The sequence below is a fragment of the Cryptomeria japonica genome, chromosome 4 (genome assembly GCF_030272615.1).
Source record: "Cryptomeria japonica chromosome 4, Sugi_1.0, whole genome shotgun sequence".
Classification (NCBI taxonomy): Eukaryota; Viridiplantae; Streptophyta; class Pinopsida; order Cupressales; family Cupressaceae; genus Cryptomeria; species Cryptomeria japonica.
This window is the reverse complement of record NC_081408.1, coordinates 767,453,945-767,479,961: the sequence shown is the minus strand read 5'-3', so window position 1 is coordinate 767,479,961 and position 26,017 is coordinate 767,453,945. Positions and strand designations below refer to the sequence as shown.

General features: G+C 33.3%; 1 long non-coding RNA gene across 3 annotated transcripts; it reads right to left on the bottom strand.

Moving 5' to 3' along the window:
* Window positions 1–9,470: 9,470 nt before the first annotated feature.
* Window positions 9,471–21,810, bottom strand: LOC131855863 (uncharacterized). Of its 3 annotated transcripts, XR_009372400.1 has the most exons (4): window positions 21,030–21,810; window positions 20,801–20,866; window positions 18,576–19,863; window positions 16,571–18,429 (listed from the first exon to the last, which is right to left on the bottom strand). It is a non-coding gene; the product is annotated as an uncharacterized LOC131855863 (long non-coding RNA). The 3 variants fall into 3 exon arrangements; XR_009372401.1 differs by lacking the exons at window positions 16,571–18,429; window positions 18,576–19,863 and adding an exon at window positions 9,471–9,764; XR_009372402.1 differs by lacking the exon at window positions 18,576–19,863.
* Window positions 21,811–26,017: the final 4,207 nt, after the last annotated feature.

The window sequence follows — 26,017 nt, the reverse complement described above, 5'->3', positions numbered from 1 at the left end:
TGGTTTGCATGGCCTGAACGAGAGATTTGGTGTGCCAAGGACAAACATCCCTCACCACCTTTGCTGGCAAATTTATTGCATATCCGTCCCTCATTATTTGGCATTGAAGAGTGTGTCAACCTACTTCTTCACATTATTTTTCTGCATTATGTTCTCATTCTCATTCTCTTGCTAATTATTCCTAGAGTCTTGGTTTCTCCTTCTTGTTTGTTAGCCTGCATTGCCGTCCATGTCGACAGAGCCCCCTTTTGGTTTCATTATGAGTGTGTATCCCATACCCATCTCCTGTCTTGGAGTAGACACTCCAATTTCCCTCTCGGTGTTAATGCACCAAGTTTCATTCCAAAAAATTACAGACTTGAGGCTCAAGCGCCTCCTCCTCTAATCGAATTTCCCTCTCATATTGGTAGTCAATATGATCTTGGGTAGCAGACACCTGAACAGAGACGAGTATCCTCGAGATAACGCCAGTATCTCCTCAAGGTTTGTTGCCTCTCTGCTAGTCCTAAAAATTGCCAAGCAGGCAGTTTGGAACCTCACCAAGAAGATTTTTCTAGAGGAGGTCACCCAAGAGCTCCAAGAAATTCTAAATTGACAATTCATGACTCTGGGGCTCCTCAGCCAGGCGATAGAATCCTATTCAATGCCCATGGAGAACTAATTAACTATTATCCTTTCCTGCTCGACCTGAAAGGAAAAGACTTGTATAGGCATCGGGTTTTCATGGGAGTTGGCCTTGGCTACCTTAAATGGTGGTTCCTAGGAGATAATTCAGAAGACCTGGGCAAAGAGGATGACCTAATTTAGTTCGCAAGACTCAATGGCATTCTGCCTTTCAAAACAAAAGATGAAAACCCTCAAATGGAACAGGCATGCAGGGGTGGCTCTAGAAGGGGTCATCGCGGGTCCAGACTTGGCTGTGGTAGGGGTCGCCCTCCGAGCAAAGGCCATGGGAATGCAAGGAAGGAGCACCTTCCATCTAAATCCCACAAGGAAATTGCAAGCTAGGTCCCCTTTCAGTTTCTTTAAAGCTTACTATTTTGACTCTCGAGCAAGTATTTGTTCTTATCAGCATAATCTTTGTTAATAGGGTAGCAAGCTTCTGCCATTTAGACTTTAAGTTTTTTATAAAAAGGGAATCCTCAAACTTATATATGTTAATTCGGAAAGACTCCTTATGTCTTCCATGGACTGCCTAGTTGCATTCCTTCTTCTCTTTTAGAAGGCATTTTGATGCTTCCATTTTGAATTCGGTTAAAAATATATTTGCTATCTTAGCTTTGTAAATTCGACATAATCAATATAATTATGGCTTTGCCTTTATCGAATATTCCTACGAGGATGCTCTCTTTCCAATTCCAACCATTCTAAGAAACAATGGCTTCCTAATAAATTCATCAATCTATTAAAATCAATTCACCAAATTAATATTGCTGATACAACCTAACACACAATTAATTTTTTTTAAAAATAACAAAAACAATAACAGTAAATTTTAAAATAACAAGACATAACACTAAAACCAATTAAAAAATTCAAAATAAAATAGAATAAAACATATGCAGCTTTACACCTAGTTGCTGCATTTTGGGTCACTTTCATCTTCCTCCATTAATAGACCATGCTGCAGCAAAAGAACGTCACGGGTTTTACAGGGCTAGGGTTCTTCCTCTATTTAAAATTCTAGGGTTAGGGTTTTTAAATTATAAAGGGAAATAATTTTTCAGCTCAAAATGAAAGTGTTATACTCACATCTGACAGATAGGTTTTCGCCCCTTTTACCACCCTTGTCTTGCCGCCCATGTCTTTTTGTGACCGAACTAACTCATGGTTTTTACGTCATGTACTAACTCCACTTTTTTCTCACCTCGTTATGTTAAAGCCCTCCAAGGGAATTTTCTCAAATAGTGTTTGGCACATTGATTTATGAAGTGGACAATGAAGAGGCATTTTTCAAAAACTACATTAGTATTAATCATGCTCGGCAATTAGATGTAATATTTTGAGTTTTATTTATTAAAAATAATTAATTTTGATTAAAGGTTTTTAAGAAGATTTGGAGTTTTAATTTTAATTTTAATTAAATAAATATTTTATTAGAATTTAATTATGTATGTTTAGTATATTAATTTTTGGATTAGATCATGGACCTTTCTGATATTGTTTGGTTGAAGCTGAATTTTGATGGGTCATCTAGGGGCAACCCGGTCAGGTGGGAGGGGGTGGAGTGATTTGAGACTCATGTGGTAGCCTCATCCTTGACTATGTGGACAATTATAGAATTCAAACTTCAAGCATGGCTGAAGTCACAACTATTTACCATGGGTTGATCACAGCTAGGAATAAGGGACTTAAACACATCATTGTTGAAGGTGACTCTAGAAACACCATCATGATGCTCAAAGGGGCAACAAAATTGGATTTGAATTCCAACCATCTCATTGCCAAGTGTAATTCTCTCCTTACTTCATGAGGAGACATCAGGTTTTGCCATGTGAGACGGGAAGGCAACTGTGCGACATACAAGCTGGCGGGGATGGGTGCGTATGCTAATGATTTCAAAATTTGAATCCACTTGCATGAAATATTGATGTAGGCTCATGCCATTATTTTGAAGGACTTGTCTCTTAATGATGAATAATCCCAATGTTGGTTTTTTGTTACTTGCCTTTTTCACCCTTTCCTTTCCTTGCTAGTTAAGGTGACGAGACTTAAATATTATTGTTGGTAACACCTACCATTGTAGTAGAGCATACAGTAATGATAGAGGAAATTATCATAATAAAGGAAGATCATATGGAAGATGAGGCTCACAAGGTAAAGGAAGAGAGTTCGCTAGGAAATGCTTCAAGAGCAACCAATATGGACACAAGAGTTGGCAATTCTTTGAATCTTCTCAAGGAAGGCATATAATGTTTGAAAGGAGCAATCAAATTGTTCATGTTGATCAAGAAAGTGTGGGGTCACCTAATCACCACAAAGAGGATCCAGAATCTGGACAATCTTTGTTGCTAAAGACAGTATTGTTGAAGCCCCAAAAGGAAAACCAAGAACTAGTTCAAAGGAGAGCCTTATTCAAAACAAAATGTAAGTCAAAGGGTAAATGTTGTAGATTGATTATTGACAGTGGTGGTATGGATAATATTGTTGCAATATAGATGGTAAACAAGTTAGACATTAAAAGAATCAAGCATCCATCTCTATATAAGGTGTCATGGTTGTAGAAAGGCCATCAATTGCCGATAAGTGAGTAGGCTTGTGTCCATTTTCAGATTGGTGGTTATAAATATAGTGTACTATGTGATATAATGCTCATGGATGTGTGCCATGTATTGCTCAGAAGATCATCGTAATTTGATAGGAAAGCGGTGCATGACAGAAGTGAGAACACTTATATCATAGAGAAGGATGGAGTAAAACATACCTTGATGCCTCTCAAAGAGAAAGAAGCAGACAATAGTGGTTGTAGTAGTAGGAAAGTTATGTTGGTGATTGGAAATAAATTCATTCAAGCCATGAAGGAAAAAGAGTTTGGTTGTCCTTTGGTACTTAAGCCCAAGCTTGTCCTTACTTCAACAAGGTTGGAATAATTACCTCAAGAAATACAAGGTCCATTTTGGAGATGTACAAAGACATTGTTGCAATAGAGTTGTTGGATGCATTGCCACATATCAGAAGCATAAGTCATCACATGGATCTGATTCCCAGGGCTATCCTTCCCAATAAGGCTTCATATAGGTTAACACCTAAGGAGAATGAGGAGATTGTTAGGTCTTGAAGACAACTGAGAGGGGGGGGGTGAATCATTTGTCAAATAAATTTAAATAAAAAACAACTTAACCAACTTATTGCTTAATACCGGTGAACCAATTTTTTATACCGGTGGATAGTTTTATCAGATAATTGCAATACCAGTAAAGATTAATGCATGAAATAAAAATACAAAGTCATCCACAACACATAACACCAATATTTGTATGTGGAAACCCTGTAAGGGGAGAAAACCATGGTAGGAAACCTTACCCACAATTAGATGATACTACTACAGATAGTAAGTGTATACACATGGGGTGTGCTCATGCAGAAAGGCCAAGCGCCTAGAGCTCACTGCTCAAACACAAAATAAGAGTCACACTGAATACAATTGGATGGTTAAATCCAATAAGGATGTACTGCTCAAAATAGCATCTTCATATGCTGAATTCAGTACCGGTGTAGTTCTGATATGCTTTCACAAAAACCTTGCTTCACCTTCAAATGATGTCTGCGTGTATAGCTCTATTTATTCTCACATATACCTTCACACAATTCTTTTTCGCATTTCACTCACGATCTTACAAATAAGATCTTACATTTATATCATAACCTAAGACCAATTTTAGTAGGTCGGCTCTACAAGATATTACAATAAAATCATTTTACAAACAAAACAATATCTGATGCAATAATCGATTCAACATGTCGGCTTGATGCATTTACAACAATAATAAATCATCTCCATAGTGTGGCATGCTGATCAGGAAAAGATAAACCTACCAGTGTATAACCTGGACCTATTTTCCGGTAACAACAAATATGCAAATACGAATATGCCAATAAACAAATCTCCAAGACAAAATTTCCAAACGATGTCTTCAACATAACCAAGTGTTTTCCATGCCATTCCAAGTGCCGATGGTCATTATATCCTACCGGTGTACCATATACCAGTGACTGTGCATAAGTCATTTGCTTGCTGGTGAATATTGCTGATTCTCCAAAATGCTAGAGTTTTTAAAGTTTAGTAGGTGTTGATGTCAATGACAAAACCATACCAATATACCAACAATCTCCCCCTTTGGCATTGATGGCAACACAAGATGGAAAAACCATCAAAGTGCTAAAACATAAATGCCAAATACCAAAGTACCAACAATTACCAAAATATAAGTAAACTCTCCGAAAGTAACAATTTCTCCCCCTAAGAGTAACATGTGTTTCCATGTGTTTTTTCATACCAATCTCTCCCCCTTTGACATCAAATGCCAAAGTTACTACAAAGCCAAGTTCATATACAAAATACCAACCAATTTAGTATACCAAGTACTCCCCTTGAGAAGTAGCTTCCTCATCAAAGCTGGAGTAAAAAGATTTCTCTGTTAATTCTGCCAGTTGGTGACAAATATCAACTCTCTAAGTATCTACTGGTGGGGGTATGAACCCAAGATGATCTCTAAGATATTCAAAAGTTTCCTTAGGTAGAGGTTTAGTGAAAATATCTGCAATCTACTCTTTAGTATTCACATAAACCAGTTTTATTTCTTTTGCTTCAACATTTTCCCTTAGAAAATTCAGTTTGATGGAAACATGTTTTGTTTTAGAATGTAGTACTGGATTCTTAGATATATCAATTGCTGTAGTGTTATCACAATAGATAGTTATAGATTCCTTGCATTTTACCTTTATGTCTTTCAACATTTATTTAAGCCATAGTACCTGTATATAGTTAGTTGTTGCTGCAACATATTCTAATTCTGCTGTTGATATGGATGTACAACTTTGTATCTTACTCAACCAAGAAACTAATCTGCTTCCAAGAAAAAATGCTCTGTCGATGGTGCTTTTTCTATCATCCACATCTCCTACCCAATTTGCATCTGTGTATGCACATAATTCAAAGTTTTCATCTCTAGGATACCATAATCCAAGATTTGTAGTGCCTTGTAGGTACCAGATAATCCTTTTTATTGCTGATTCATGATTTTCTCTAGGATTACTCTGAAATATTGAAACAATACATACTGCATTCATGATATCAAGTCTGGTTTGTGTCAAATATAGTAAACCTCCTATCATAAATTTGTACCTGGTTGGATTAAAGAGAATCTTATTTCACCGATCATAGACATTTCAAATTCTTGCTGCATTTCAATAGAAAAGTCTTTACATAATCCACCTTCTCCTCCAAAGATTATATCATCAACAAAAACTTCTATAGCCAAGATTTCATCATTAGTTATTTTATAATATAAGTTGCTGTCAGTATTACCTTTAGAAAAACCAATCTTGAAAAGATACTTATCCAATCTTGCATACCAAGCTCTTGGAGCTTGCTTCAATCCATACAAAGCTTTCCTTAACCTGCAAACCATATCTTTGTTATCTGTCAAAGAAAATCCGTCAGGTTGTTCAATGTAAACTTCTTCTTCAAGATCTCCATTCAAAAATGCACATTTAATATCCATTTGATATACTTTGTAGTTCTTATGTGCTACAAAAGCCAAAAATAATATGACTACCTCTATTCTGGCTACCAGTGCAAAGGTCTCATTATAATCAATTCCTTCTTTCTGTGAATATCCCTTACACACTAGTCTTGCTCTATTTATGATAACCTTACCATCTTCATTAATTTTGTTTCTGAATACCCATTTGGTTCCAATTACATTTTTATCTTTAGGCCGGGGAACTAATGTCCAAGTGTTATTCTTCTCAATTTGTTCTAACTCTTCTTCCATGGCTTTAGTCCTATATTTATCTTCACATGCCTCATTAATTGATGATGGTTCAATTTGAGAAATAAGACATACCTCTTCATTTTCCAATCTTCCTCTTGTCATAACTCCTTTATGCTTGTTTCCAATTATCTGATCTTCAGAATGATTTAGTCTTACATATTGGGGTGTCTTTGTTTGCTGCTGTTCCTCAGTCACAGTGGAATTTTCAGATGATACCAATGTAACTACATCTTCATTCTGTACCGGTGGGTTCAGTGTAGGTTCATTTTTTAGAATTTCTATTGCCGGTTCAAAATCTATATACCTTGAAGTTCCTCTGAATTGTTCATCAATATTCACATTTGTACTCTCAACAATTTTCTGCAATCTTTTGTTAAAACATCTATATGCTTTACTCTTAGATGAATAACCAAGAAATATTCCTTCATCACTTCTAGGATCAAATTTCCCAATGTACTCATCTCTTCTAATATAGCATTTACTTCCAAATATTTTGAAATATTTAAGAGTAGGAGTAATACCAAACCATAGTTCATGAGAGGTCTTACCGGTTTCACCTTTGATGTGGACTTTGTTGAATGTATAGACCGCTGTACTTACTATCTCTCTCCAATGTACATGTGGTAGGTTTGCTTCTGATAGCATACTTCTAGCTGCATCCAAGATAGTTCTGTTTTTCCTTTCAACAACTCCATTTTGCTATGGTGTCAGAGGTGCCAAGATAGCTATCTTCTGATTCCATTTAATTCACAGAATGCATTAAATTCCTTAGATGTAAATTCTCCTCCTTGATCTGATCTTAGACATTTGATTTTTTTACCGGTTTCATTTTCTACCATTTCTTTGAATAGTTTGAATTTTCCAAGTGCTTCTAATTTTTCTCTAAGAAAAGTAACCCAACACATTCTAGAATAGTCATCAATCATTAACATGAAATATCTATCACCTTGTAAGCTTTTAGTTCTAGATGGACCACATAAATCAGTGTGAATAAAGTCAAGAGCATTATTGGATTTTTCTGGAATACTTTTGAAAGTAGCTCTAACTTGTTTTCCAAATTGACATTCCTTACATACTGTATTGTGAGGTTTGACAATTTTAGGTAAATCTCTAACTGCCTTAGTAGTACTGATTTTTACCATGCAATCAAAGTTTACATGACAAAGTCTTTTATGCCATAGCCAACTTTCATCAATATGTGCAATCAAGCATGTCTTTTTACTATTATTCAAATGAAAGATATTACCTCTAGTTTGATTACCGGTTGCAATTTCTAAACATGTTCTATTCATGATTTTGCATTTTCCATTTTTGAATTGTAACTAAAATCCTTTCTCAACTAATTGACCAACACTCAAAAGATTATGCTTTAAACCTTCAACATAGTAAACATTGTCAATATTATTCATACCATCTTGAGATATTGTACTTTTACCTTTGATTAGACAAGCTTTATCATCTCCAAATCTTAATAAGCCTCCATTATATATATTCTTGAAAGTTCAAGAATTTACCTTTATCTCCTCTCATATGATGTGAGCATCCTGAATCAGTGATCCACTCATCCTTTACATCAATTTTAGCTGCCAAGGCCTGCTCTACCGGTTGGACTGTAGGTGCCGGTTGATCTTCTGTTATAGTAACAAAAACCCATCCATTGTCTATCAGATCCTCATCAGAATCATCAGTCACTCCTTCATCAGCAAGATAACAAGATTTATCTTTATTCTTCTTAAATCTATATCTCTGATATTCAGGGTTAGGCTTGTATGTCCTTCTAGCTTCTTCTCTTAGTCTAGCATGTCTAACAGGGCATCTTGAAGCCATGTGACCAATCTTATTACAGTTAAAACATTTAAAGGGTGCTTTACCTTTATACATACTTCCAACTAGACCTTTAGGCATTTTCCTTGCAAATAGTGCTTCAAGTTCTTCAAGTTCTTCATTTTCTTTCCTGCTTTCTTCAAGTTCTCTTGCATAAAAGGCTTTCCAATCAGATTTTTCAAATGATGGTGCATATGATGTTGATGCTTTAAAGGCTAAATCTATCTTTATAGTAGCAACAAGAGCAAATTCCTTAATTTCAAAAGATGAAAGTTTTTCAATCAATGTATCTCTAGTTACTGATGTATTAGGCATTGTTCTTAACTCATTTATAGCAGTGACTTTCATTTTATATGCCGGTGGAAATCCTCTTAAAACTTTTGAAACAATTTCATCCTCACTTAAGTTTCCTCCACAACATTTAATACCCAAAACAATTTCATTAACTCTTTCCATAAAAGTAGAAATCCTTTCATCTTCTTCCATTTTCAGTTTTTCATACCTAACCCAGAAGCTTTCAAGTTTTGCAATTTTGACTGTGGAATCTCCTTCATTTAGTGTTTCCAAATGATCCCAAATATCTTTAGCAGTTGATCTATCTGATAATCCCATGATTTGTTGATTTGTTAATGCGCTCAAAAGTGTTTCTTTTGCTTTGCAATCATTTTCCTCATCTTTAGTCAAGTTAGGTGGATTAGGCTGACCGGGAGTAGGAGCAGTATAACCATTCTTTGTAACTTCCCAGATGTCCTTTCCAATGCAATTTAGATGTGTCTCCATTCTAATCTTCCATATGCCATAGTTGGTTCCATCAAGTTTAGGACTGTCCTTCCTGAAATAGTTAGTAGACATTGGATCTCCTAAAGCTGTTAAACTTCTCCAAAAGAGGACTAGGCTCTGATACCAATTGTTAGGTCCCGAAGACAACTGAGAGGGGGGGGGTGGTGAATTAGTTGTCAAATAAATTTAAATAAAAAACAAATTAACCAACTTACTGCTTAATACCGGTGAACCAATCTTTTATACCGGTGGACAGTTTTATCAGATAATTGTAATACTGGTAAAGATTAATGCATGAAATAAAAAGAAAAAGTCATCCACAACACATAACACCAATATTTGTATGTGGAAACCTTGTAAGGGGAAAAACCACGGTGGGAAACCCTACCCACAATCAGATGATACTACCGTAGATAGTAAGTGTATACAAATGGGGTCTGCACATGCAGAAAGGCCAAGCGCCTAGAGCTCACTACTCAAACACAAAATAGGAGTCACACTGACTACAATTGGATGGTTAAATCCAATAAGGATGTACTACTCAAAATATCATCTTCATATGTTGGATTTAGTACTGGTGTAGTTTTGATATGCTTTCACAAAAACCTTGCTTCACCTTCAAATGATGTTTGTGTGTATAGCTCTGCTTATTCTCGCATATACCTTCACACAATTATTTTTCACATTTCACTCACAATCTTACAAATAAGATCTTAAATTTATATCATAACCTAAGACCAATTTTAGTAGGTCGGCTCTACAAGATATTGCAATAAAATCATTTTACAAACAAAACAATATCCGATGCAATAACTGATTCAACATGTCGACTTGATGCATTTACAAAAATAATAAATCATCTCCATAGCATGTCGTGCTGATTTGGAAAAGATAAACCTGCCGGTGTATAACTTGGACCTATTTGCTGGTAACAACAAAAATGCAAATATGAATATGCCAATAAACAAATCTCCAAGACAAAGTGTCCAAATGATTTCTTTGACATAACCAAGTGTTTTCCATGCCATTCCAAGTGTCGGTGGTCATTATATCCTGCCGGTGTACCATATACTGGTGACTGTGCATAGGTCACTTGCTTGCTGGTGAATATTACTAATTCTCCAAAGTGTTAGAGTTGATAAAGTTTAGTAGGTGTTGAAATCAATGACAAAACCATACCAAAATATCAACAGAGATTAGAAGGAAAGTTGAAGAGCTACTTCATAAATGTTTGATAAGGGAAAGTCTTAGCCCTTGTGTTGTTCCAACCATTTTAGTACCAAAGAAGTAAGGTGAGTGGTGAATGCACAAAAATTCTAGGGCTATCATTAAGATAACAATTAGATATAGAATTCTTATTCCTCAAATTGAAGATATAATGGATTGTTTGAGTGGCTCTATGTAATTTTCCAAAATAGATTTGAAAAGTGGTTACAATTAGATTAGGATCAGATCTAGAGATGAGTGGAAGACAACATTTAAGACTAATGATGGTCTTTACGAGTGGTTGGTCATGTCATTTGGACTCTCTAATGCACCTACTACTTTTATGAGACCGTTGAATGAGGTATTGAAATTGTTCCTTGGGAAGTTTGTGATTGTATATTTGGATGATCATATTTTGGTTTTTAGTAGATTAAAGGAGGAACATAGACTGGAGCATTTGAGGATGGTAATAAGGAGATTGCATGAGGAGAAATTGCAAATCAACATCAAGAATTTTATGTTTTTGCAGACTGAACTAAAGTACTTGGGATTTAAGGTATCCAAAGATGGCTTAAAATTGGTGAAGAAAAGGTCTAGGCCATTCTTGATTTTCCTACAACAAGAAGTGTAATGGAGGTAAGGAGTTTTCATGGTCTTGCTATTTTTTATCATAAATTTATAAGGAATTTTAGTCATGTTGTTGTTCCAATTATTGAAACTATTAGGAGAAGTAAAAGACCATTTGAATGGACTAAAAGTGCTAAAGAAAGTTTTATATTTCTTAAAAAAAAGGTTATTGAGAATCCTATCCTTGTTTTACTTGATTTTGATAAAGTGTTTCAAGTTGAGTGTGATGCTAGTGGTTTAGCTATTGGGGTTGTTCTCAGTCAAGAAGGGAAATTAGTGGCTTAATTTAGTAAAAAGTTGAATGAGGCTAAGACAAAGTATTCATCTTGTGATATTGACATTTATGCCTTGGTACAATCATTGAAGAAATAGAGACATTACTTGTTTCCTATATGATTTGTGGTGTATACTGATAATCATGCTTTACAATTCATGAATAGTTAGCATAAGTTAAATCAAAGGTATGCTAAATGGATAGAATATCTTAAAAATTTTAACTTTGTATTAAACCATAAAACTGGGAAAATAAATAGGGTTGATGATGCATTAAGAAGGAAGAATTTATTGTTGCAAGAAATACAAATTAATACGGTTGGTTTTGAAATATTGAAGGAGTTGTAGGAATATGGGTTTGTACCTTGGAAGAAAACTAGTGATGCTACCAATATTTGTAATTCATTCTTTAAATAGGTGGCGAGGTTGCATGGCATTCCATGAAGTATAGTATTCAATCATGATTCAAAGTTTGTGGGACATTTTTGGAGGATACATTGGAAGAGGTTGGACACTAATTTGAGTTTCAGTTCTGCTTAGAATCCACAAATGGATTGTCAAATTGGGGTTGTAAATAGGAGTCTTGGTAATATGCTAAGGCATCTTGATGGAAAAACACCTGGTAGTTGGGATCTAGTATTAGCACAAACAGAGTTCACTTATAGTGATTCCCCCAACAAAAGTACAGGGTCTGGTTCATTATATATTTTATACACCTATGGGATATGTTTGAACTTAGAGATCATGGTGGGATGGAGAAACACATTTCAAATGGTGAAGATTTTTCTATAGCCATCCATGATCTACACGAAGCAGTGAATATGAACATTGAATTAAGAAATTAGTGGTATAAATAACATATTGACAAGAAATAGAGAGAAATTCATTTTTAGGTTGGAGACCTTGTCTTGGATCATCTTCGAAAGGAGAGGTTTCCTACTGGGATGTACAACAAAATTCACATGAAGAAGGTTGGCCCTTGTTGAATACTCAGAAAACTTTCTACTAATGATTATGAGATAGCTTTGTCTTCAGATTTGGGTATCTCTCCCATCTTCAATATAGTAGATTTATATCCCTATAAAGAGAGTGCGAATGAAGGTATGGTAGATGCAAATGAATTATTCCCTCAAGAACTACAAATAAATTGTTTCCCTTCGTAAAGTATAGACTGTATTTTGGATAAACAACTATTAAAAAAAACCTACCAGCATGAATACTTTTTCTACTTGGTCAAATGGAAAGATCATTCTCTCGAGGATGCCTCTTAGCTGACTGAGTTTGACATGCTTAAGTTGGGTCATTTTGTGGAATACCTCATGAGTAGTAGCTCATTATTTTCTTTCTTCCTAGGGAGTCTGATGCAAGGCCATCTCCCTCCCTCTCTTCTATTTTAGCATTTCTTCTTTGATTTTAGTTTACTTCTTGTTTGGTTGAACAAAATAGGACTTGTGCCTCTTACATGAAATGTAACGTGTTCATGGTCAATGTAGTTTATGTGTACTTTGGGTGTTGGTTGTGTTATGAACTTAGTGTTGACGGGTGGTAGTTATAAACTTCTTATCAGCTTAGAAACATGAAGCCATTAGTCTGATAGTTGCTTTGTGACCTGACAATTGTTGGGTTGAATGTTTGTTTTTCCAACAAAGATGATAGTTAGTTTTTCATATTTTGAGAATGGAAGGAAAGAAAATTTTTGCATTAATAATATGTGCAGGAAATATCCTTAAGCATAAATATTAAAGTTTTTAAGTTTACATTGATAAGGTGAAAACAATAGTAGAGCTCCTTAAGCAAGAAAAATATAGTTTTTAAGTTTAACTATTTTTGGATTAGCAGTTTAATTTGTCGCTATTGTGATGAGTGTGGTGTTTGTGATACTATGAATAACTCTTTCAATATTTGTATCTGAATTCAACTATTGTTGTGAACAATTCCTTTGACATTTGCATATGTAGTGAATAGCTAAAAATGAATAAAAAAACATGTACATGGAATTCATAATGGTGTAAACTAAAAATCAATAGCTAAAAATGAGAAAAAAAAACATGTACATGGAATTCATAATAGAGGAATCTAAAAGTCTTAAACAAAGTGTACTTTACCAAAATGTTTCAACATTTATATTTGCATTGAACATCCCAGAATGATGAGTAGGGTGGTTCTGATTACTATATGTAAGTTAAAAGTCTTCAGTAGTGTGTACTTTAGAAAAATGTCTACAAAGGTGAGGGTCTTCATGGAATGAAGGTTATCTAATGTTTTTTCTAGATCAACATCTTAATCTACTACTAATGTGAACAACTCTTTCAATATTTATAATTATACATGAAATTGATATAAAGAAGAAGATATTTCTAAGACCAAAGTATGCCTCTTCAAGAAATATCCATAGAAATGTGAAAATATACTAAAAATTTCCTTGAATATTGAAATCATTGGGCAAATTTTTCTCCCAAAAAATGAAGTTCACACTTCTAGATTTGGTATATTTTCCTAGCTTAAAATTTTTAGAACACTTAAGTTCACAAAAATAAAACCAAACAATTTTTTTTTAATTTATATTGAGCTGCAAACACTCGGGGTTCTACTACTAGGAGGACATATATATGCAAGTCAAAAAGTAGCTAGAAGCTAAATATAAAGTACATGTAGATGAACATAGAAGTATTGGACTTAAGTGAAACTGGGAAAGCCATTTAGTTACTAGTCCACCGATGAGGGGAATGCCATTACAAAAACCAACTAGCAGGCTATTAAGTTTATACTAATTTGATGTAGAGTGGATTGTCTCGCACTGGTTTGTGCTTCCTTGTCTAGGTATCTCCTCCAAGCTACATAATAACCATCCAATGATTCTACACCTCACACCCTCCAAGGGTCTACAAGACTTACCCTCCTTGACCTTCCCAAGGTCTTTAGCCTAGGATAATCTCTTGTTGTTTTGTGAGTTCCATTTTCTTGGTTAGGAGACCTTGCTTTCCCACTCCCTTTCACAGTCAACTAGAGAGTTCAACCCCTCTACCACAGGATCTTCATTCCCCACACTAAACACATAACGATGGATGATTTTGGATGGATTCCCAACCCTATCCCTTACTCAAGTTCTTTGACACTTACCAGTTTGGTTTTTTATGAACAAGCTGAACTTTTAAGCCTAATCAAAGACCTAATTCCAATAGCCCTATCAGTGAGGTATTCTACATTTACTAGTTAAACTTCCTGAAGAACTCTGAACTCTTGTACATTATAGACACCCTTTTGGGGTTTACATACAATATTGAAAAACCAAAGGTGGGTTTTGTCACTAACATATCTAACCCTTACCGGTTTAATTAGGTCTGATTGCCCCTTCCTAGGCCTTAAAAATAGGGATTGATAAAAACTCCTTCACCAGTCTGATTGCCTGAGTGAATTGATGATAGTTTGGGGTCTATTCTTCCATATAGAATTCAAAACCAATCATTTTTCATCTCCACCCACCGGATTCATCCAATTAGGGCCTGCTTTCCATGATTCCTAATGCTTGCCAACTCAACGTGCCAAGCTTAGGTTATGGTGGCAAATCTTTGATTTGGCTTCCCCTGTCTCAAAAAATAAAATAAAACATAGAATACATTGAAACCTAATATTCCACAAGGTTTCAAAGTGGAAATCCACCATGGAACATTAGGTTGGAGCCATTTTACTCTCAAAACCCTGGTTCTTTAGCGCTCTTGAACTTGCCTGCAACAAAATGAATTTTATTCACAAAATACAACACTTCAAGACTCCAAATAAATAAAAAAATGAAGGTCAAACACCACTCTAACAATCCATGACCCTGTCTTGGACGTGTCAATCTGTACATGTCATACAAATTTGTAAAGAACATGCGGTAACTCATAAAAAACACTCCAAAATGGGAAACCAAATTAGTTTATTTTCTTCAGATCTTCAACATCCTTCAACAAAAACAACTGATTATCATTGGTCTTTCCAAGCCTTATACTGGCCTTGGAGTAGTTGCAAACGTTCACAATTGATTGTGTCAACCAACTAACCATTGGTGTCTGAAAATGTTGTAAAGTTGTTGTGATCAACTTTTACAACTTTTGCAACTTTTGAAACTTTTGCAATTTGTTGCATAGGTGAGCCAATTTGCTCAAACCAAAACTTGTTTACTTTCAAATGACTCATATTACCTTAACAAACTCAAAACAACATCAACCAACCTACATTAACCCAAAAACAACTTATCCTATTAAGTGCTCTACGTGACACCCTTAAGAGTTCATATGCCAACAATGACCAAACAAAGACTCTTAGGGCCCTTACAATCATTTGAGCACACACTCAATGGCCTCTTGGCCTTATTACAAAACTAAAAACATGATTCCAACATCCTGGAAACAAACTCAACAAAAATTGCTAAGTGCCCCTGCACCATAACCCCTTATTTCCTATATTGGCAACCTATATAGTTTGAACAATTCAAAGTACAAAATAGAAGCTTGTAAAACTTTAGAGGAATAAATAAAGCTCTGAAACTGGATTATATGACTCATATACAAATTGTAAATAAAAGGAAACAAACAATTGCTAAATTTGTTGGGTTGTCATTTTTAATTGGACTATTTGTCATTAACCAACTGGCAGCCTATATAGTTTGTATTAGTCTCCTATATATTGAACTCAGTTAGATGGTTTTTTTTCTTGTAGGTAGGTATTAATTACTACCACTGGTCATATGGAAATTGTCAAACTCTACATTTAAGACATAAGCTTCTAGAGTTGACCAAGAGATTACTTCAGCTTCTCATGTGATTCATGTTGGACTTCCATTCGCTTATCCTCCATAAATATTTCACCTAACTGCAATCTACAGTGTGCACTCACCTTTCTATTTAATGACTGAGTTTGTATTTGTTATGCACCCCTTGATGAGTCTAGCTCTACAGAGTTATAAATTCAAGTGTTATTCTTTGTATGAGTACAAGCTCAAATGATAATATTGTACTAGTTTGGCTTGATTAATATAAATGATTTCTATTTTATATATTTTCTCTACTTCAACCCCATCATAGTGGTATCAGAGCCTCAAGCGAATATTGTGTTGTGGTTTGTGTGATTGAATATTAAGTTTGTGATAGGTTTCCTTCTACGAGTTCTGTAGGCTATTCTGTTTTGCGACTGTGTCTATTTTTTTATGGTAGCGGATGTTTGCTAGTTGTGAAGAATCCTTTGTTCAATTTCTATTTGTGTTCTGTTTTCATAAGGAGTTTTTCATCAAGATGCCTTATCATATTAAAGAAGATTACATTTGTGAAAGATGCAGCTCTTTGCTCTATGTTTTCTTTTGAAGTTTGACTTGTATTTCAAAATTTTGTGGATGTTACTTTGGTGTAGAAAAATTTCGCTTATAGGACAATGATCATGTTAAATATGGTGACTATGGGAGGCAGAAGGAGCAAAAAGTAGGATCTACAAAAGTCATTGCTTGCAAGGATAAGAACTTGTGGTACCAAGTGTTTGAGGGGAACCAATGAAGATTTGTAGAGGAGATGTCATTGCCTTCAAAATAAACTCTAGATGTATGAGGATTATGGAGAAGAGAGAAGGCTCAAGAAAAGGAGGTATGTAAGAAGGAAAATAGTTGTGCAGTATTAGAGATCACTACAACAATTGGTGCAAGTTATGTGCAAAGTGAAAGGAAATCATTGGAGAAGAAATTATTGGCTATACAAACTGTTTAGGTTGATGGTGCACCAAAAAGTAAGACTACTACAAAGAACAAGAGAAGTCGCAAAAGATCTTGAATGCCAAGTTGTTTACTTCTAGCTATTGTTGGAGGTTCAGCTTGCCGCTAAAGTCAAAGAAGGTGATCAAGCCATAAACAAAGTGTGTAAAAGGATATTGTTGTTGAAGGTGTTGCAATCTTTGAAAATTTGGCGAGTCAAAGAAGAAATCCACCATATGAAGGAGAGATGGTTGAGTAAGAATGACTAAAAGAGGAGTTGATAAAAAAGATAAGAAGATCAAAGGAGCATAGGTTTCTTAAGTTGGACAAAGCCAAGCTGGGATTAAAGAAATATGGTTGAATGTTGCAGGATTCTAGATTTATGTAAGCATGTTTGAGGCAAGCAGAGCCTACTAGGATCCCCAAGCATTTGCAGTGTGACTCAATGCGAGGTGTTGATAAAACAAGTGAATCGCAGTTGAACTGATGATGGACTGGCAACCAAGAGAGCTAGAGCTCGTGGTAAGAGCATCCCAATGGAAACATGGGATTTCCTAAGTTTGGTCTCTAGATGTAGAATATTTTGATATCGTAGCATCAGTGAAAGACATTAAGAATGCAATCAGAATTCATGGTAGAAATTAAAGATAGAAGCTTCCAAAGCTGACCAAGATATTACTTAGCCACCCACATGATTCATGTTGGACTTTCATTCACCTGTCCTCCATAAATATTTCACCTAACTACAATCTACAGTGTGCCTTCAACTTTCTATTTATTGGCTAAGTTTATATTTGTTATGCACTCCTTGACGAGTCCAGCTTCACGGAGCTGTAAATTGAAAGCTATAATCATGTTAGTCTTTGTCTGAACAAAAGCTCAAATGATAATGTTGTACTATTTGTCTTGATTAATATAAATGATTTTTGTTTTGTATATTTTCTCTCCTTCAACCCCCATCATTTCTCTATCCAATAAGTTGAGAATGTCTAATGGTCAGACCGTAGAAAAAAGAAACAAAACAGTTGCTAAATTTGTTGGACTGTTTGTCATTAACCAACTGACAGCTTTGTAAATGGAGTTGTATGTGAAAGTACCACTAGACTGCGTTTTAAGTGTGAAAGTTTTCTCTTGAAAAAGTTCCCACATATAACCTGTATTACTTTTGTTTTTGTTATTGAATATTTTTTTTTATGTCAATCTGAAAGTGCATCTATTCAACTATAGCTGTAAAGTCTTAAATTATTTGGCCGTATCTCTTCTACTTAAATTAGTGTAGGAAGCATTCTTCGCGCACTCGGCTTTCTTTCAACGTTCATAAATCAAAAGTATACCATGAATGTAATCAAAGGCGTATCGATATGAGTTGGTAATCTAACCTTTTAGGTAGAGTTTTACCATTATTACTTGCGCCTTTGCAATTGATACTTTGTTTACAGCCAAAAATCACAGGCATATGCATATTTTTGGAAGAGTAATGAAACCACTTGGTATGAATTCTCTCTGTTTAAGATAGGACACAAAACTATGTCAGAGACCTAAAATAAGCTTGAATTTTCATGGAAAACGGTGAATTTCATCCCAGTATTGATTTTATCATAAATACTTTTATTTTTATTTCATCTTAGAACCGAAAACAAATAGCTTACAAAATTAGACCCCAGCTGTGATGAATTTCAGATCTTCAACTCTTCCTCTTGAATGCTATTTTTTTCATTAAAAAACAGACCACTGAGAGATACATGATTCAAGATACACAACAAAACCATGGATTTAAAATTTGGCATGCCTATTACATCAAAGTACATTATACGCTAATAAAAGTTCCACCGTTAGCAGATTTTCTGTTTGGCATATAATATTGATGTTCTTTGAGGTTCATTTCATATTTTTGTTGTTTTCTTTACTATTTTATAAATAAAAAGAAAGATAATGTAGAGTTACAGATGATAGTTAGTTTTAAATCACATATATTAAGTAACATATTAAGATTAGAAAATGTCAGTCAATTCTGAGTGTTTAACACTTTTAAATCTAGAAATGAAAGCTTAATATATGATTTAAGCCATCCAACTGAAGATTGAAACTATGCTATCTAAAAGTTGCTAATTTTAAGATTTAACAAATAGATATTTGGGGGATTATACAGCCAACAATCTTTAGGTTCCAAAGTTTTCATATTGCAGTTTTAATAGGCTTCTTAACCAACCCACTAAAATTGATTAAAACACCATTTTTTTTTCAAATGCCATTTTCCGAAGCATCCTACATGCTTATTCAAGTTTTCAATTTCAAGCTTTCCTGTAGTAATAGCTAAGCATCACCAATGTAGCATCCTTAGGACATTCACTACTTTAAGCTTTGTCCCTTTTAATTCAAGGAAGTGAAATCGCGCATTTAAAATGCTAGATAGTTACTTGATCTTTGGTACATTAAAATGCTAGATAGTTACTTGATCTTCGGATGTACCAAACTTGACCAAGGGCTGGGAAGGGAATTAATGAATGTCTACAGTTTGTCCTACCAACTGTCAAGTTCATATGATTAATTCAATAATTGTCTGGGTTTATAGTATACATTTCCACACAACACTTATTGAGACATTTTTTTTAGATTGATTATTTTTCTCAGTTTGTCGATAAAGTTTGAGGTACAGCCGAACAATACTAGATTAGTTTCATAACTTCATTCTAACCCTGATTAATGAATAAAAACTAAATTTTATATCGACGGTTTGTCTTCACGGTGGTGGAGCAAAAGATATTGGTGGAGCTGATGATCCGGCTTGAAGACTAGCATGTTTTGATTAAGGATTAATCAAGTCGGCGCCGCTATTCAATAGCTTGATAATTCAAAATCACTACTGTCATTGTCATTGTGAGCAATTCCTTGAGGACGTTTGAGGACGTTGAGTTGACGTTGATCTCCATAAAAAATCTGTATGAATTCCTCACCATCTTCAGACAAAATAATGAGGAAAATTTGAGAGCCACAAAGTTTAGAGAGCTCTTCTTCTTGACATTCGCTTTTTAAATGTTTGCTCTTCTCTCTCTCTTAAAAACGCAAAAAATAAGTAGAAAACGCGATTGCTGTCTGTTTGTTGTTGAAACAATTATCTATATAGGTAGAGTAAAAAATCTATGACATCTTTTACATAAATTTTATTTATAAAATATAAATATACTAGTGTTAAAAATAATTCAAACAAATCAAATGATATTTTATAAAATATAAATATACTGGTATTAAACAAGTCAAATGATATTTTCTGAATTTCCCCCAGAACAACTATGCCACCCACAAGCGTGGCAGCATATCTAGGCTACAGGTTCTCAGCTGGAAAGAAGAAACTGTTACAAATATAGCTCATTTATAGTTTAAACAAACAACAAAAGGTTGAAACAACAGAAAATTAATTATATCGACAAGAGAGCAAATATACAACTAAAGTGAAGGTTTAAAATTTAATGGGTTTTGATTAAGGTGAGCTAATTTAGGCATTTCTTTTTCGAAACCGGCCTCATTTAACCTTGTGAGTTGTGAGCTTAAAAATTCAAAAGATTCACTTAACTGTAACTTGAGATAACGATTGAACATGTAAGATTCTATTTCCTTTTGTTAAGGCTTGTCCTTTCGTTCTATGATATCATCCACAATTAACTCCTTTCTAAAATTATTAATCTTCTCAATAGTTGAAGTGATCAATCTTCTCTTAAAGAAGAGTTACAATGCTGTGAGAAAGATTCTCTTTGCTAAAAAAAAATATTAAGTCTATATGATTCAATCTTTGTTTTGAAAAATTTTGATAGAAAGGAAATCTAAAGAACAAATACTTATCATCAAAAATATTTTTAAAACAAATAAATGTTCCTACCAGAATATTCTCTTTCCAATTCCGACTATTTTAAGAAACAATTGGTGCTTCCATAAATTCATCAACCTGATAAAATCAATTAACCAAATTAAAATTGATGTAACACAGAATAAAAATAAATTTTAAAATAATAAAAACAGTAAAAGTAAATTTTAAAATAACAAGACATGACATCAAAAACAATTAAAAACCCAAATTAAAACAGGATAAAAAATATGCAGCTTTGCACCTGGTTGCTGCATTTTGGGACACTTTCATCTTCCTCCATGAAGAGACCACGCTGCAGAAATACTGGCTGGGGTTCTTCCTCTATTTAAAATTCTAGGGTTAGGGTTTTTAAATTATAAAGGGAAATGATTTTTCAGCTCAAGATGAAATGTTATGCTCATGAAGAAAGTGTTGCTCGTCAAATACGGCAGATCATTTTTAGCCGACTTATCACCGTTTTCTTGCTGCCCACGTATTTTCTGTGACAAAATAACGAACGTTTTTTACGTGACGTTATGTAAAAGCCCTTCAAGGGAATTTTCTCGAATAGTGTTCATGTATGCACGGCAATTTAATGTAATATTTTGAGTTTTATTCATTAAAAATAATTAATTTTGATTTGAAGTCTTTAAAGTATTTAGAGGCTTAAGTTTAATTTTAATTAAATAAATATTTTATTAGAATTTAATTAGTTATTTTTAGTATATTAATTTTTGGATGAGATCATATAGATTTTTGTTGTCAATGTTTTCAATCAAATTCTATGAGCTATCATAACAACAAAAAACATATAAAATAAATACATAAATAAAGATGATCTTCACTTTTTGAATCACCTTCTTTGTCTAGAAACTTTAGCATGAGAGGTATATTTGCCGGGTTAATCTACCTGTAAGCTATAGTTTAATCAAAATTTTGTATGGTTTTAATACTTTCTAATTCGTTATTTGGGGTATCCATATAATGTTTGCCTATTGTGCACTTTGAGATTTATTAAAAATAATAAATAAAATATTAATATCTTATAATTTTTATAAAATTGAAAAAAGTAAATTTTTTGTATTTGAGCTATTTATTTAGAACTAAAAAAGACATTTTATTTTTAGTCATTTGTACATTTAGTTTAATTTGAAGCAAGATAAAGTTTAGATTAATAAAAATAAAAATTAGTAATAAAGTATTATTATAGAGGATTTAGTAGTTGAGCATCTTAATTTTGCACTTTTCAGAATCTTAGATATAAATTTCAAGTCACTCCCAACTTTTTATAGGAGCTTACTTGATTAAAAATTAGAATACAACTAATAGTCATAATTAAAATTTTATCTACAATTATATTTGAAATAAATCCAAACACACATTATTATATTATAATTAATATCATCTTATTATTATATTACTTATGATTTTAATTATTATATCAATATTTTTATATTATTATTGTAAAAAATATACTAATACTATTTTTGATAATATTATGATTCTATATCAACATATTATCTTTATTTTAATAAACATATACTAATTAATATATATTATATTTTATTATTATATCATCTTATTTTAATCTTTCATTAGAATATTATTATTATGATTACCATTTTGAGATGTAAATTAAGTATGGTTTTTTGTTAAATTAATAACCATACTTTTTTCCACTAAGATGTAAATTAGGTGTGGTTTTGATTTTTAAATTAATGACTATACATTGACTTACTACTAAATTCAATTTTCACATTACCTAATTTGTATTTTTCAATATATATGTATTGCACTCCCTTTAGGTGTAGGTGCTAGTTATGTAAAAGCCCTCTAGGAAAGGAATATGCATCGTGGATTGTGAATTTTCTTTCGTCAAAGATACCATTGTCTCTTTTTAATAATATGTGGCACAATTGATTTACAAAGTGGATAATGAAGAGGCGTTATTTAAAAATCATAGTATTATTCAAGTATGCTTATACTTTTATGTTATATTTTGAGTTTTATTTAATAAATATAATTAATTTTAATTATAATTTTTAAGCTAGTTGGATTTTTAAGTTTGATTTAAATCAAATAAATATTTTTAAAATTTAATTATGTTTTTAGTTAAATTTATTCATATGTATTTTATATGGAGTGATTTGTAAGATTTATTTTTTTAAAGTATGAATGATTTAATTAGTAGTTTTTGCAATGAGATGATTGCCATCTCATAAGGATAAAATATTCAAACTATTTGAAAGGTCATCTACATGGGAAATCTATTTTGGGTTCTTTCTATGGAGGTGATGGTCATAAGAGTAAAGGAACATGAGAAATTACCCATATAAGTACTACTTGACTCAAGCATATTGAATCATTAAATTTTCTTCAAAATCCAATCTAATTAACTTATTATTTCATTTATATAATTTAAACTATTTTTGATTATATAAGCAAGGAGACGGACCTGAGAACAACAAAGAATTACAAAGTTAAATCTTTAGCCAAACAACAACCACCCAAAGACCAAACAAAAACAAAGCCCACCCTTTAAAAATAATAAAAAACTTTCATAGTTTTCGTAGCTATTTCTCAACATCCTAACTAACCTCCATCTTCTAGACTTATCATTCCACTTATAAACATCATCAGTAAGCACACCACAATTTTAACTGGCAAAAGCTTGCATCTCTATGTGTGTGTGTGTGTGTGTTTAAGTATGTATACATGTATGTGTATATATGTATATATTTATGTATATGTATGTGTATGTGTATGTGTATGTGTATGTGTATGTGTATGTGTATGTGTATGTGTATGTGTATGTGTATGTGTATGTGTATATGTATATGTATGGATATCTTTATTGTTATTGATGACAAACCTTTGTCAATTCTATATGAACTGGTTGTTGTTGGTGATTTGGATATGTATATGTTTAGTTGATTCATAGTGTATTTGGTTATTGCTCCTGCTGTCTATTTCTATGATACTATGTTAAAAAAACTAATTGGAGATTTATAGTGTGTGATTGATGGATGTGAAAGTATAATCATGAAGGAAGTGCAAAGATTTAGAGATGTACAGAGTAGAAAAATGAGTATACATTCTGAACTATTATCTACATTCTAACGGATACTATTTTGTATATAGTTTGATCTACAATTCCTATTGTTTTGTAAGAGTAATTTTTATCTTGCTTTGAAGAAGTGAACTTTAGCTGAGCAAGTCATCTTTTGTATCTTACTTGAGGTTGTGCATGTTAGTCAACAAGTCTAGAGCAGTGATCTCTTTGATGAGAAGCCTTGTTCATTGTAAAACAATTTATATATATTCTTTGAGTTTGATTCTCATCATGGTGTTTCCTAGTTTGGGTTTTCCATGTGAAAATCTTGGTGTTCTTTTGAGAGTGTTTTGATGATTGATTTGTTTAATTTCACGCATATGTATTAGGATGAATGTTGTTGCTCAAATAACTTAATATGATCATTTTTTTGTGAATTTTGATTTACCCCCCTTTCAGCTTCTAGTAGTCTTCAACAATTGGCATCATGGCCTTGGTTCTTGAAGAGTCAGTTTAATCACTCAGGTAGATCTTAAATTTTGAAAACTATGTTTGAAGAATTGAATGACATGGATGATGTGGATCAAAATGTCTAGAATGGTGTGGATGGTATTGTTGACATGGAAGGTTAATTGAGATTTTCTTTGGCAGACCTAGATGATAGTAGAGAGAAACATAAAAAGGTAGTTGAGAAAATTTCCTTTTTATGAAGCCTACTTGATAAAGAAAAGAAATTCATGGATGAATTTGAAACAAAGCTTGATGAGAAAAACAAAGAATGTGCAAAGCTTGAAGAAGAAATTGTCAAAATCAAGGAGGAATTGAAAGATTAAAACTCAAGCTTGATGATGGATTAAAACTCAAAGGTGGCCGTGAAATGCTAGATGTTCTTAATTCTCAAAGATAGATTAGAGGCGAGTGAACTTGGCTTTTAAGGAGGTGAACGTTCAAAAAGGGATAAAGGAAAAGACAAGGTTAAAGATATAAAACATATAAAAAAATGTATCTTCAAAAACTCAAGAGATATCCATAGAGCTCCTTCTGCTCCTATCAGGTATTCATCTTTTAGTGGTAACTATTTTTCATGTAATGGATTTGGACATAAAGCTAGTGAATGCAAAATTCAAATCAGAAACCATTCTATTAGCATAAGATACTACTCTTGTAATAAGTTTGGGCATAGGGCTACTAAATGCAGAAGTAGTTATGCTCATTCTTTCAATGGGGTGTGATATGCTTGCAATACATATGGACACAAAATTTTTGAATGCAAAACAAACAATGAATTAGAAAATAACAAAATGTATGGTGGCAAACCTTAGAGAGGTCCAATATGTCATGATTGTGATAAGATGGGTCACATTGCGAAACACTACAGAAGCATAATTGAAAAATATAATATTCTGGAAAAGAAGAATGATATCAATGAAGAAAAGGAGAAGATGAAGATGAAATGTGTGAAGAAATCCAATGATGAGACTAAATAAAAGATTGAGGTTGGATTTGCATCTTCTATGAGTGTGGACCTTTCTTCTAATAACTAGCTCAGATAGTTGTATTTGAGGGGGAGATTTTAAAGCATATCTTTCATCCCCTCTTGGCTTGGTGTTGGGTTGTTCTCAGCACGATAGAAGTATGAAAGCTATTTTCAGTGGACTCTAAGTGAGTTTGATGGTTTGAAATTTTTTTGGAGACTTCGAATATATAATGTATTAACTTTTTGAGGAAACCCTAGCTAATGATTATACATTGCTTATTTGAAGTTCATTTATTTGAATGCAATTGGAGAACTTCAACTACAAAGAAGAATTAGTCAAAGGCATTTTTCTTTCTCAAGATATTTTTTGATGGAAAACTCTAATATTATTAGTGGCAGTAGTGAGGCAAGACCTAAATTTGAATGTAGGCCATTTATTTTGGCGATGAGTGATCTGATCATTGGTGCATTTTCTGTTGTTCCCAGCACAGTGGTATGCAAAGAAGACATTTTTAGTTACATTCATTTTTCTTTGAAAGAGTATGATCACAAAAAATGCAATGATTTTAAATTAATTCATCTAGTAGATGGTGTGCAGAGATTTAGGGAAAAATATGCTAGTTTCTAGAAAAAATTTCTCGTACGCATGTACGAGAATATGAGAATATGTGTACGAGTACTAGAATATGAGTATGAGGAAAAGATTACAAGAATATTCCTT